Source organism: Ranitomeya imitator, chromosome 1 (genome assembly GCF_032444005.1).
Source record: "Ranitomeya imitator isolate aRanImi1 chromosome 1, aRanImi1.pri, whole genome shotgun sequence".
Taxonomy (NCBI): Eukaryota; Metazoa; Chordata; class Amphibia; order Anura; family Dendrobatidae; genus Ranitomeya; species Ranitomeya imitator.
This window is the reverse complement of record NC_091282.1, coordinates 1,123,969,802-1,123,983,012: the sequence shown is the minus strand read 5'-3', so window position 1 is coordinate 1,123,983,012 and position 13,211 is coordinate 1,123,969,802.

The following is a 13,211-nucleotide window of genomic DNA, read 5'->3' as shown; positions in this document are numbered from 1 at the left end:
GAATAAAGGTAAGACCAATCCCCTGCTAGCACTTTTTGGGTCACCCACCTGTACTTCCTGATCTGTCTGTACCAAAATGTCACTCCTTATAGCTAGTGATTGACCGCAGCGGTCATGTGTCCAGCCAAAACTGAAAGTACAGAGACTCTCGGGGATCTATAATGCGTTAGAACGCAAGCAATTTCATTCTGACGCAATTTTGAATATTTAAAAAAGTGGCCGGACAACCTCTTCAAACTTTTACAAGGGTTTTCCATTTTTACAAGACTGCCCAAATGACTGTATAACTGTAAAACAACACACATGTAGTACTCCGTCTTCCTGGGTCCCCACCTTGCTTTGATCTCGGCTGCAGCAGTGACATCACAAAAGTGCACATCACCGCTGCAGCCAAACACTAACTTCAGCTGTAGACGGCGCAATCCACTGAGTTCACTGATTGGCTGCAGCATAATACACTATTCTTGCTTTCAAAAGTAAATAAAACTGACCTCCCAATAGAAAACCTTAACAGAAATGTGAAGAATTGTCCCTAAGCGTCTCAGTAACTGATCACACTCTTCACCTGGTCTCTGATGGAACATACGGACACAACGAACGTTGATTGTCAGTTTTGAAAAACTAATTGTCAAGTTGCAATGTCTGCTCTTCCTATTGTTACCTCTGCAAAACTGACCACCGCACCAAATCTGAAAAACGACTATATATTCAAGTCAAACAAACACATTAGTCAATTTTTATTGCTTCTCTTACATCTCATTTCATATATGGATTATTTTACATTCTAAGTGGAAAACGCATAAAAAGCTCATAAATTGAGGGTATAGAAAACAAAATACCTGAACCTTATATGTGACCACGTGCTGTCCCATTAAGATAGAACACAAATAGAAAAAGATGTGAATGCAAGTAACTGAATTAAAGTACAACTTTATTAATATACCTGAAAATCAGGTAACTGTATGGTTAATATCATTGGATCACAAAGAATCGGAATAACAGATGGGAAACCTCCTGGATGTGCTTGTAACCCTGCAATCCAAATGTCCGCAACTCGAGGGCAGTAGAAGACCAGAAGTGCATCACCTAATATCAATATCGTACATATGTATATAACTATCACGTATATATAAGGGATACAACGGTATATATGAGGCCCAGAAATGGCAGGCAAAGGTCCAATTCAATAAATATAATTGGCCTTGCAAAGTAAGCCTCCCAATTAGGGCCACTAAAAAGGGAGATGAAAGCTGAAAAAAAAAAAATCCTTAGGCCGGGATCACACATATGCGAGATACGGCCGAGTCTCGCAGGTGAAAACCCAGCTCTGGCGCCAGCACTCCGGAGTGAAGCGTGTGGCTCCATGTATTGCTATGCGGCTGCATGCCCCGCTCCGGAGTGCCGGCGCCAGAGCTGGATTTTCACCTGCGAGACTCGGCCGTATCTCGCGTATGTGTGATCCCAGCCTTAGGCTAGGTTCACACTTGCGTTGTGCAGTCTGTTCAACAAAACCGTTAAACGGACTGCACTAACGCAAGTGCTGACTTTTGCACTGCGCTAGCGCAGATGGAGCATCTGCCAGCTCCATCTGCGCTAGCAGTGACTGACCCGGAAACGCAGCCCGCGTTTCGGGTCTGTCACTCACTGACGGCACATCGCTAGCGCACGCCCATTGTGGGCATGCGCTAACGATGCGTTCGCCATTGCAAGTAATGGCGGCGTTAACGGACTGCGCTACACCGCGTTATGCCGCGGTGTAACGTAGTCCATTAAACGGGTTCACACAACGCAGTGTGAACCCAGCCTTAGGGTAAATACGTAGGCAGATATTATTCCTACAGAGAAAACTAGACCAGAGTAAATCGACGGGGAACTACCTTGGGAGTGGTGCAAAAGTTCAACTACATTTATTGATTTGGATCTTTATTATATGCGTATATAATTAAAATTAGTGCAAATCTATTCGTTTGACCCAGCTATTGGCCACATTGGTAATGTTTGCCACTGGACAAGATCCCTGAGAACTGCTTCCTATCTCCCAGCATCTGCGACATCACATGTGCGTCACGCCACAACGATGATGTCGCACTGTGTCGGTTAATCAAAAGAAAAACTGCAGATGCCCAGAGGTAAGAGGTCGTTCTCAGGGCTCTCAGCCAGTCACCACAAATTACTGATGTGGCCGTTGTACCTGCTCGATTTGCATCACCTGATGTACATACGTGTGTATATATATATATATATATATATTTTTTTTTTTTTAGCAGTGTGTGTATGTATACATAATATAAACATGTATATATATATCTATATATATATACCTAGTGTATCCTCACCCACCCCCTGCAGACTGTGAGCCCTCGCGGGCAGGGTCCTCCCTCCTTATGTACTCGTGTGCCTTGTTATCTGCTCATGTTTAATGTATTTGTCTATATTTGCCCCGTATTCACATGTAAAGCGCCATGGAATAAATGGCGCTATAAAAATGTATAATAATAATAATAATATATATATATATATACACACACACACACACTAGATGGTGGCCCGATTCTAATGCATCGGGTATTCTAGAATATGTATTTATGTATGTACATAGCAGCCACATAGTATATAGCACAGGCCACGTAGTATATAGGAGCCATGTAGTATATAGCAGACAAATACTACGCGGCCTGTGCTATATACTATGTGGCTGCTATATACATACATATTGTAGAATACCCGATGCGTTAATACAGGCCACGCAATATATAACTGGCCACGCAGTATATAACAGTCACGTACTATATAACACAGCCCACGCAGTATATAGCAGCCACGCAGTATATAACACAGGCGACATAGTATATAACACAGGCCACGCAGTATATAACACTGGCCACATAATCTATAGCACAGCCCACACAGTATATAGCAGCCACGTAGTATATAACACTGCCCATGCAGTATATAGCAGCCACGTAGTATATAACACTGCCCACGCAGTATAAAACAGTGGCCACGAAGTATATAGCACGCAGTATAGAACATGGCCCACGTAGTATATAGCACAGCGACGTAGTATATAACACTGCCTATGTAGTATATAGCAGCCACACGGTATCTAACACAGCCCATGTAGTATACAGCTGTGTGGGCACCATATCCATGTTGAAAAAATAATTAAATTAAAAAATAGTTATATACTCACCCCTGGGATCCAGCGATACGCGCACAGCTGCTGCCACCTTCCGGTCCCAGGATGCATTGCGAAATTACCCAGATGACTTAGCGGTCTTGCGAGACCGCTAAGTCTTCTGGGTAATTTCACAATGCATCGCCGGGAACGGAAGATGGCGGGCGGCTCAGCGGACTACGGAGGGTGAGAATAGCAGGTTTTTTTTATTATTTTTAACATTACATTTTTTTACTATTGATACCGCATAGGCAGCATCAATAGTAAAAAGTTGGGTACACACAGGGTTAATAGCAGCAGTTACGGAGTGCGTTACTGCCGGCATTAACCCTGTGTGAGCGGTGACTGGAGGGGAGTATGCAGACGCCGGGCACTGACTGCGGGGAGTAAGGAGCGGCCATTTTCTTCCGGACTGTGCCCGTCGCTGATTGGTCGTGGCTGTTTTGCCGCGACCAATCAGCGACTTGGATTTCCATGACAGAGGCCACGACCAATGAATATCCGTGACAGACAGAAGGACAGACGGAAGTGACCCTTAGACAATTATATAGTAGATAAATATATATACACACTGCTCAAAAAAATAAAGGGAACACTTAAACACAATATAACTCCAAGTAAATCAAACTTCTGTGGAATCAAACTGTCCACTTAGGAAGCAACATTGTTTAACAATCAATTTCACATTCTGTTCAAATGAAATAGACAACAGATGGAAATTATTGGCAATTATCAAGACATCCTCAATAAAGGAGTGGCTCTGTAGGTGAGGACCACCGACCACATCTCAGTACCAATGCTTTCTGGCTGATGTTTTGGTCACTTTCGAATGTTGGTTGTGCTTTCACACTCGTGGTGGCATGAGACAACTCACACAAGTGGCTCAGGTATTGCAGCTCATTCAGGATGGCACATGAATGCGAGCTGTGGCAAAAAGGTTTGCTGTGTCTGTCAGCTTAGTGTCCAGAGGCTGGAGGTGCTACCAGGAGACAGGCCGGTACACCAGGAGATGTGGAGTGGGCCGTAGGAGGGCAACAACGCAGCAGCAGGACGGCTACCTCAGCCTTTGTGCAAGGAGGAACCGGAGGAGCACTGCCAGATCCCTGCAAAATGACCTTGAGCAGGCCACAAATGTGCATGTGTCTGCACAAATGGTTAGAAACCGACTCCATGAGGATGATCTGAGTAACCATCGTCCACAGATGGAGGTTGTGCTCACAGCCCAACACCGTGCAGAACGCTTGGCATTTGCCACAGACCACCAGGTTGGAAAATTTGCCACTGGCGCCCTGTGCTCTTCACAGATGAAAGAAAGTTTACACTGAGCACACGTGACAGTCTAGAGACACCATGGAGAGCGATCTGCCTGCAACTTCCTTCAGTATGACCGGTTTGGCAGATTGAACACATCGTTGACATCATGTCTTGCACCTTCCACCAAAGTCATGTTGCACCACAGACTGTCCAGGAGTTGGCGGATGCTTTAGTCCAGGTCTGGGAGGAGATCCCTCAGGAGACCATCTGCCGCCTCATCAGGAGCATGCCCAGGCGTAGGGAGGTCATACAAGCACATGGAGGCCACACACACCACTGAGCATCATTTCCTTGTCTTGAAGCATTTCCACTGAAGTTGGATCAGCCTGTAACCTCATTTTTCACTTTGATTTTGAGCATCATTCCCACACCAGACCTCCGTGGGATATTAGTTGTGATTTACGTTGATCATTTTTAGGTTTTATTGTTCTCAACACATTCCACTATGCAATGAATAAAGATTTACAACTGGAATATTTCCTTCAGTGATATCTAGGATGTGGGATTTTAGTGTTCCCTTTATTTTTCTGAGCAGTGTATATGTGTGTGTATTGCAGTGTTCCATATATTTGCCTGATATTAAAGCGTACTAATAAAGCTCTATTTATATTAGTTCAGTTATTGTCTACATATCTTTTTCAATCTGTGATCTTTATGATATTAAAGCAGCAATTATTTTGAAGATCTAGTGCAGCATAGGCAATGAGTAGATAATTAAAAAGAAGCTCTTGTGAAAATCTGTTTTTGCTGTGAGGCCATTTCTGGATTGTCTGATATCTAGGTTTCTTCTTCTCTAATGGTTTCACTAAAGCCAATTTAACACATCTGACCTTCACAGTCCTGGTTCAGACTGAGGTGTATTGACTGTCTGGATCTCCTGATCCAAACTCGACAGCCCTTATATATGCTAATGAGGCTGTTGTGTTTTAGTAAAGGACCTACAAATCGTCCATAATAGGCCATGAATGTCAGATGTGTGAAGCTGACCTGAAGAGAGTGCATTTGTCATTATGCTTTTCGCTTTGCAAGGAGGGCAGGGTGTTGTTACATTTCATTTGATCTGTTCTGAGTACTGTCAATTATAGATCAGTGTAAAAAAACTGCTAGTCCTTTATTCATTCTGCATTGTTTCATGGTATCTTATGCAGTTCAGCTACAGTTTGTATCCCCTGTCTCCTGCGTGTGATAAGTTTTTTCATGCCAGTCCTTACAAGCAGGAGGCAGGGAAATAGGCTTTAGCTGCATTACATAAGATAGGGTGCTGTTGTGAATTCTGTGGCAGAGCTCCCTCCTGTGGTCACAAGTGGTACTTCGGCTGATTCTCTCTGTGAGCTTCCGTTGGTGGAGGAAAGTGGTACTGCGGCTTCTGAGTTTCCTTCCTCAGGTAATGTGGTGAAGTCGTTAGGTGCTGCTCTATTTAACTCCACCTAGTGCTTTGATCCTGGCCTCCAGTCAATGTTCTAGTATTGGACCTGTTTCCTCCTGGATCGTTCCTGTGGCCTGCTGCTCTGCATAGCTAAGTTCTGCTTTGCTATTTTGTTTGCTGTTTTTTTATGTCCAGCTTGTCTATTTGTTTTTTTTCTGCTTGCTGGAAGCTCTGGGACGCAGAGGGTGTACCTCCGTGCCGTTAGTTCGGTACGGAGGGTCTTTTTGCCCCCTTTGCGTGGTTTTTGTAGGGTTTTGTGTTGACCGCAAAGTTACCTTTCCTATCCTCGCTCTGTTCAGAAAGTCGGGCCTCACTTTGCTAAATCTATTTCAACTCTACGTTTGTCTTTTCATCTTAACTCAGTCATTATATGTGGGGGCTGCCTTTTCCTTTGGGGTATTTCTCTGAGGCAAGGTAGGCTTATTTTCTATCTTCAGGCTAGCTAGTTTCTCAGGCTGTGCCGAGTTGCATAGGGAGCGTTAGGCGCAATCCACGGCTGCCTCTAGTGTGGTTGGAGAGGATTAGGGATTGCGGTCAGCAGAGTTCCCACGTCTCAGAGCTCGTTCTATGTTTTTGGGTTATTGTCAGGTCACTGTATGTGCTCTGACTTCTATCTCCATTGTGGTACTGAATTACCTTAGCATAACAGTACTGGAGGCCCAAAGTACTAATGATTCTCAATAGAGGGAAAAAAGAAGTTCTGAGACCATTTTTTTTTCTCTGCACTGTGTTTTGCCTTTTTTTTCCCCTAGACATTTGGGTGGTTCAGGACACAGGTGTAGCGATGGACATTAAAAGTCTGTCTTCATGTGTGGATCAGCTCACGGCAAGAGTACAAAATATTCAAGACTTTGTGGTTCAGAATTCTATGTTAGAACCGAGAATTCCTATTCCTGATTTGTTTTTTGGAGATAGAACTAAATTTCTGAGTTTCAAAAATAATTGTAAACTATTTCTGGCTTTGAAACCTCGCTCCTCTGGTGACCCAGTTCAACAAGTTAGGATCATTATTTCTTTTCTACGTGGCGACCCTCAGGACTGGGCATTTTCTCTTGCGTCAGGAGATCCTGCATTAAGTAATATCGATGCGTTTTTCCTGGCGCTCGGATTGCTGTACGATGAACCTAATTCAGTGGATCAGGCAGAGAAAAACTTGCTGGCTCTGTGTCAGGGTCAGGATGAGATAGAGGTATATTGTCAGAAATTTAGAAAGTGGTCCGTACTCACTCAATGGAATGAAGGTGCGCTCGCAGCTATTTTCAGAAAAGGTCTCTCTGAAGCCCTTAAGGATGTCATGGTGGGATTTCCTATGCCTGCTGGTCTGAATGAGTCTATGTCTTTGGCCATTCAGATCGGTCGACGCTTGCGTGAGCGTAAATCTGTGCACCATTTGGCAGTATTACCTGAGCTTAAACCTGAGCCTGTGCAGTGCGATAGGACTTTGACCAGAGTTGAACGGCAAGAACACAGACGTCTGAATGGGCTGTGTTTCTACTGTGGTGATTCCACTCATGCTATCTCTGATTGTCCTAAGCGCACTAAGCGGTTCGCTAGGTCTGCCACCATTGGTACGGTACAGTCAAAATTTCTTCTGTCCGTTACCTTGATCTGCTCTTTGTCATCGTATTCTGTCATGGCATTTGTGGATTCAGGCGCTGCTCTGAATTTGATGGACTTGGAGTATGCTAGGCGTTGTGGGTTTTTCTTGGAGCCCTTGCAGTGTCCTATTCCATTGAGAGGAATTGATGCTACGCCTTTGGCCAAGAATAAGCCTCAGTACTGGACCCAGCTGACCATGTGCATGGCTCCTGCACATCAGGAGGTTATTCGCTTTCTGGTGTTGCATAATCTGCATGATGTGGTCGTGTTGGGGTTGCCATGGCTACAAGTCCATAATCCAGTATTAGATTGGAAATCCATGTCTGTGTCCAGCTGGGGTTGTCAGGGGGTACATGGTGATGTCCCATTTCTGACTATTTCGTCATCCACCCCTTCTGAGGTTCCAGAGTTCTTGTCTGATTACCGGGATGTATTTGATGAGCCCAAGTCCGATACCCTACGTCCGCATAGGGATTGTGATTGTGCTATCGATTTGATTCCTGGTAGTAAATTCCCAAAAGGTCGATTGTTTAATTTATCTGTGCCTGAGCACGCCGCTATGCGGAGTTATGTGAAGGAGTCCTTGGAGAAGGGGCATATTCGCCCGTCATCGTAGCCATTAGGAGCAGGGTTCTTTTTTGTAGCCAAGAAGGATGGTTCACTGAGACCTTGTATAGATTACCGCCTTCTAAATAAGATCACGGTTAAATTTCAGTACCCCTTGCCGTTGTTATCTGATTTGTTTGCTTGGATTAAGGGGGCTAGTTGGTTCACCAAGATAGATCTTCGTGGTGCGTATAATCTTGTGCGTATTAAGCGAGGCGATGAATGGAAAACTGCATTTAATACGCCCGAGGGCCATTTTGAGTATCTAGTAATGCCATTCGGACTTGCCAATGCTCCATCAGTGTTTCAGTCCTTTATGCATGACATCTTCCGAGAGTACCTGGATAAATTCCTGATTGTGTACTTGGATGACATTTTGATCTTCTCGGATGATTGGGAGTCTCATGTGAAGCAGGTCAGAACGGTGTTTCAGGTCCTGCGTGCTAATTCTTTGTTTGTGAAGGGATCAAAATGTCTCTTTGGTGTTCAGAAGGTTTCATTTTTGGGGTTCATCTTTTCCCCTTCTACTATCGAGATGGACCCTGTTAAGGTCCAAGCCATCCATGATTGGACTCAGCCGACATCTCTGAAAAGTCTGCAAAAGTTCCTGGGCTTTGCTAATTTTTATCGTCGCTTCATCTGCAATTTTTCTAGTATTGCTAAACCATTGACCGATTTGACCAAGAAGGGTGCTGATGTGGTCAATTGGTCTTCTGCTGCTGTGGAAGCTTTTCAAGAGTTGAAGCGTCGTTTTTCTTCTGCCCCTGTGTTGTGTCAACCAGATGTTTCGCTTCCGTTCCAGGTCGAGGTTGATGCTTCTGAGATTGGAGCAGGGGCTGTTTTGTCGCAGAGAGGTTCTGATTGCTCGGTGATGAAACAATGCGCCTTTTCCAGGAATTTTTCGCCTGCTGAGCGAAATTATGATGTGGGCAATCGAGAGTTGCTGGCCATGAAGTGGGCATTCGAGGAGTGGCCTCATTGGCTTGAAGGAGCTAAGCATCGCGTGGTGGTCTTGACTGATCATAAGAACTTGACTTATCTCGAGTCTGCCAAGCGGTTGAATCCTAGACAGGCTCGTTGGTCGCTGTTTTTTGCCCGTTTTGACTTTGTGATTTCGTACCTTCCGGGCTCTAAAAATGTGAAGGCGGATGCTCTGTCTAGGAGTTTTGTGCCCGACTCTCCGGGTTTATCTGAGCCGGCGGGTATCCTCAAAGAGGGAGTAATTGTGTCTGCCATCTCCCCTGATTTGCGGCGGGTGCTGCAAAAATTTCAGGCTAATAAACCTGATCGTTGCCCAGCGGAGAGACTGTTTGTCCCTGATAGGTGGACGAATAAAGTTATCTCTGAGGTTCATTGTTCGGTGTTGGCCGGTCATCCTGGAATCTTTGGTACCAGAGAGTTAGTGGCTAGATCCTTTTGGTGGCCATCTCTGTCGTGGGATGTGCGTTCTTTTGTGCAGTCCTGTGGGATTTGTGCTCGGGCTAAGCCCTGCTGTTCTCGTGCCACTGGGTTGCTTTTGCCCTTGCCGGTCCCGAAGAGGCCTTGGACACATATCTCTATGGATTTTATTTCAGATCTTCCCGTCTCTCAAAAGATGTCAGTCATTTGGGTGGTCTGTGATCGCTTCTCTAAGATGGTCCATTTGGTACCCTTGTCTAAATTACCTTCCTCCTCTGATTTGGTGCCATTGTTCTTCTAGCATGTGGTTCGTTTACATGGCATTCCAGAGAATATCGTTTCTGACAGAGGTTCCCAGTTTGTTTCGAGGTTTTGGCGAGCCTTTTGTGGTAGCATGGGCATTGACTTGTCTTTTTCCTCGGCTTTCCATCCTCAGACTAATGGCCAGACCGAACGAACCAACCAGACCTTGGAAACATATCTGAGATGCTTTGTTTCTGCTGATCAGGATGACTGGGTGTCCTTTTTGCCTTTGGCTGAGTTCGCCCTTAATAATCGGGCCAGCTCGGCTACCTTGGATTCGCCGTTTTTCTGCAACTCTGGGTTCCATCCTCGTTTCTCTTCAGGACAGGTTGAGTCTTCGGACTGTCCTGGTGTGGATACTGTGGTGGACAGGTTGCAGCAGATTTGGACTCATGTAGTGGACAATTTGACCTTGTCCCAGGAGAAGGCTCAACGTTTCGCTAATCGCAGATGCTGTGTGGGTCCCCGACTTCGTGTTGGGGATTTGGTTTGGTTATCTTCTCGTCATATTCCTATGAAGGTTTCCTCTCCTAAGTTTAAACCTCGTTTCATTGGTCCGTATAGGATTTCTGAGGTTCTTAATCCTGTGTCTTTTCGTCTGACCCTTCCAGATTCTTTTTCCATACATAACGTATTCCATAGGTCATTGTTGCGGAGATACGTGGCACCTATGGTTCCATCTGTTGATCCTCCTGCCCCGGTTTTGGTGGAGGGGGAGTTGGAGTATATTGTGGAGAAGATTTTGGATTCTCGTGTTTCAAGACGGAAACTCCAGTATCTGGTTAAGTGGAAGGGTTATGCTCAGGAAGGTAATTCTTGGGTCTTTGCCTCTGATGTCCATGCTCCCGATCTTGTTCGTGCCTTTCATATGGCTCATCCTGGTCGTCCTGGGGGCTCTGGTGAGGGTTCGGTGACCCCTCCTCAAGGGGGGGGGTACTGTTGTGAATTCTGTGGCAGAGCTCCCTCCTGTGGTCACAAGTGGTACTTCGGCTGATTCTCTCTGTGAGCTTCCGTTGGTGGAGGAAAGTGGTACTGCGGCTTCTGAGTTTCCTTCCTCAGGTAATGTGGTGAAGTCGTTAGGTGCTGCTCTATTTAACTCCACCTAGTGCTTTGATCCTGGCCTCCAGTCAATGTTCTAGTATTGGACCTGTTTCCTCCTGGATCGTTCCTGTGGCCTGCTGCTCTGCATAGCTAAGTTCTGCTTTGCTATTTTGTTTGCTGTTTTTTTATGTCCAGCTTGTCTATTTGTTTTTTTTCTGCTTGCTGGAAGCTCTGGGACGCAGAGGGTGTACCTCCGTGCCGTTAGTTCGGTACGGAGGGTCTTTTTGCCCCCTTTGCGTGGTTTTTGTAGGGTTTTGTGTTGACCGCAAAGTTACCTTTCCTATCCTCGCTCTGTTCAGAAAGTCGGGCCTCACTTTGCTAAATCTATTTCATCTCTACGTTTGTCTTTTCATCTTAACTCAGTCATTATATGTGGGCGCTGCCTTTTCCTTTGGGGTATTTCTCTGAGGCAAGGTAGGCTTATTTTCTATCTTCAGGCTAGCTAGTTTCTCAGGCTGTGCCGAGTTGCATAGGGAGCGTTAGGCGCAATCCACGGCTGCCTCTAGTGTGGTTGGAGAGGATTAGGGATTGCGGTCAGCAGAGTTCCCACGTCTCAGAGCTCGTTCTATGTTTTTGGGTTATTGTCAGGTCACTGTATATGCTCTGACCTCTATGTCCATTGTGGTACTGAATTACCTTAGCATAACAGGGTGCAGACAGATTGCCGTATAACATGGATGATGATCACATCACAATGCTCTGACTGACCAGCGGCTCTTCTTATCCAATCATGACCGCCTGTATTTTTATACAGCTGTCACTTTGGGGTCGGAATAACCGCCAGCCAGTCCGTGCATTGCGATGTAATTGTCGTCCGTGTTATACAGCAGTCTGTTGGCACCCATACACTGACACTCTGCTCTATAAATCACACTCTAGCGGCAGCTATAAAGAAAAGGCATAGCTCCATAAACTGGAGCACTATGCCACATTACCCATCTGTGAACATGGGAATAACCCTTTAATAGACAAAGCCATAGGACGAAAAGGGTCCAGATCTCCAGATTCATCTGAGCTGAGATGAAACAAATTGCACAGAATATTGCTAATGAGACCATTATATGTGAAAAATTGCCAGTGCTGCTTTAATACTTGGCTTTTTCTCAGGCACATTGTGGTTTATCTTTTTAATACAGTGCATAAAATAATGCATCTTATTAAAAATAATAATGACCCGTGCATAGCTGGCTTATAAAAATCATTTCTAATATATCAATGGGTTGATGTATTTTCTACGGAAACGAAACCGCGCAATGTGACCGCATACCTAATGGAGAAGCAATTTGCTTCTAAGCAAAAACCTGATCTACGGTTATTGTCTTTTGTTCTAATGATCAAGTTCTTGTGTTCCTCCAGAAAGTACACGATAGGGACACAACACGTCACCTACAGGGAATCTGTCAGTAGGATGAACCCTCCTAGGCCGTCTATATGAGCACGTAGGGCTCAGAAAGCTGAATAAAATTATAATTTTCTATCTACGATCCGATGTCTTATTCCAGAGAAATCCATGTTTTATAAGCTATTAAGGTCTATGGGTGGGACACAGACTTCCCTCAGGGCGTTACCAGTATGAACCAAGTAATAATTGATAGTCTTCTCATAGTCACATACCGTTCTACAGTGAGATCAGACCTAACAGTACAGCAGAACTAACACTGCCATGACACAAAGGTCACTTCTGTTGTGCTAGCACATTTACACTGCAGGTGTCCGCTCATAGTGCTTCATTTTCCATCTCAGGCAGCCAGTGAGGGGCAGTACAGCAGAGCTGATAGCACTGCAAGTGTGTTTTCAATGAGACAAGGTTCAACTCTGCTGTACTATTAGTTATAATCAGGCAGCACAGCTGAGCTTACAGCACTATGAGAGGACAAGTGCTGGTGCAGATGTTTGCACTGACAATGAGTCAGAGTTCACTTCTGCTGTACTGTGCTCTGATCTCACCGTAGAGCTGTATGGTTATAAGAGCAGACTGTCAGTCATTACACGTCTCACACCAGTAACGCCCCCTTTTATTTAAAATGAGCTGTGAAGGCAGATTGTCACGGAGATCTATGTCCAGCCCATAGATCTTAACAGCTCATTTACATATAAGAAAAATATGGATTTTTCTGGAATAAGACATCAAATCGCAGGCATTAATGTATCATATTATTCAGCTTCCTACGACCTACATCCTCATATAGGCGGCTTAGGAGGGTTGATCCTACTGACTCCCTTTAATTTCCCACATTCACAAGTCGGCTCCAGATAGCTGGTCCCAGAATTTCAGTGCCCTAGGCT